Source organism: Limulus polyphemus, unplaced genomic scaffold (assembly GCF_000517525.1).
Source record: "Limulus polyphemus unplaced genomic scaffold, Limulus_polyphemus-2.1.2 Scaffold5000, whole genome shotgun sequence".
Taxonomy (NCBI): Eukaryota; Metazoa; Arthropoda; class Merostomata; order Xiphosura; family Limulidae; genus Limulus; species Limulus polyphemus.
The window spans coordinates 25,482-27,532 of NW_013670610.1; positions in this window are offsets into that span (position 1 = coordinate 25,482).

Sequence of the window (2,051 nt, forward strand, 5' to 3'; positions counted from 1 at the left end):
CTAACAATGTTGTTAGTCCTACAATAGAACAAGACGAGCGGCTTTGGTCTTGGCCTACACTTCTATCAAATTAACTACATAGGGAAAGTTGAATTAGTAGCTCACTCTGTAATGTGCAGGGGCTCATTAACAAAAAAAAAGAGTACTTTTCAAGCATCTTAAGGTAAGCCTTGTCTTTTTTTTTGGGGGGGGGGGTGGAGACTATGAGCACTGTGGGTTGATTCTGATATACATAGGATAAAGTCCATAAGAAGCAAGCAGTGTCTATTTTATTCCTTTTATTTACGATCTAAAACTAAACAATAAATTCTTGTGTATTAACACATAATAGCATATCACAATGTTTTCTTATTATAAAGACCCGAAAGTTGTGTGTCATTCATTTTAACGCTAATATGTTTCGTCTTCTAATAGCAACAATCAGGTCGTGAAATCAGGTGTATCTTTTCATAGTTGTTGAGAATTTGCATGACAGAGAAAACGAAGAGGAGGCACTTTTGGTGTATAAGAGCAGGAAGTCAGCAGCTTGAGTCCAACCAGCCAACCCCTTGTGCACGTCACTGAACTCATTTAAAGCCTCTGTGTTCAACCGGAAAACTATGAAAACAACATAATTTTGAAAATTTTACTTTATGAACTAAAGGGGTGGAAAACATATGGTACGTCCGCGTACTACATACCTCATGACAAAATAAAGATCTATGAAAAGAAACAACTGCTATATATAAAATCAGTACGCCACAGTAGCAGTGCGTATACACAATACAATATTGTGTGATATTCAACTAAACTTATCCAACAGAAAATTATTAGTATTCACGATACAGCAGCTTGTAGAAATGTTATCAAAAGAAAAGTTACCAAAGGCAAAATAAATACAAGTGAACAAATAGACAGAACCCATATTCACAAGTAAATAAATAATGTTGTTCTTACCAATACTAGTTGTCTTCAGTGTCTGTAGGGCCAATTAGAGGGGTGTCCAGGGGAGCCATTTGGCCCGTGCCTCAACTTTAGACACTTTTTTTTTTCATTCATTAAGTTTCGCAATTTGTTTTTATGTGCCTCCCAATCAGACCAAAATGTGACACACACTCTCAGCTTAGAGTTGCAAATTAAATATTCAAATTATGTTTCATTTTTCTTTGGGGTTAATGGTTGTCTGATTTTGTTTTCATGTGTCATCATTTACTATTATTATTATTATAGCCAGGGGCCTCAAAACATAGAAGTAACTCGGGCCTCACTGAACATCTGAAAGAGCCTGAGTGTCTGTTATATAGACTTTTCCAGCTGCTTGAGGAGAGCAAAATGTCTTCAGGAGACGAGCCTTAATAATCATTATTCCACACTTACAGGTCAAACTGAAAATTTCTAGTGTGAATTTCAGAATCTCTAGATTATCCACGTCAACGATCATTTCTATTATACATATTTAATGTCCAACTCATCCTAACTTGTACAAGTCTCTGTAACACCTCTTGAAGTAAATATGATTTACTCTAGAAGGACATGCCACTGAAACAAGCATTATGAAACAATCATTATGAACTTATGGTATTGTTACGCCTCTGTTCGTTAGGCCCCCCAGTGGCACAGAGGCATGTCTGCAGACTTACAATGCTAGAATCCGGGTTTCGATACCCGTGGTGGGCAGAGCACAGATAGCCCATTGTGTAGCTTTGTGCTTGATTACAAACAAACAAACTGTTCGTTAGTTAATTTTTCATATAATTTCTTCCTGAAGAAACTTTAGCGATACAAGTCCTTTCTTAAATAAAACTGGTTTATTCTTTCTGAATATAACTTTGCGATACACTTAATTTCAACAGTCGCGCTATAACAAACGCTATAATTCTCAACGAACGTCTCACGAGCTCGACTTCAACAATACTCCGTTCAATTACACACTCTCTGACTGCAGTTCAATCACTCACACATTGTTCTGCCACGTTGTGACCATCTTATATATACCAGACTACCCCAATCTAGTAGTCTCCCGACAATTCACGAAGGAACAGGATATTTCTAGAAGGAGGTGGCGTGATACT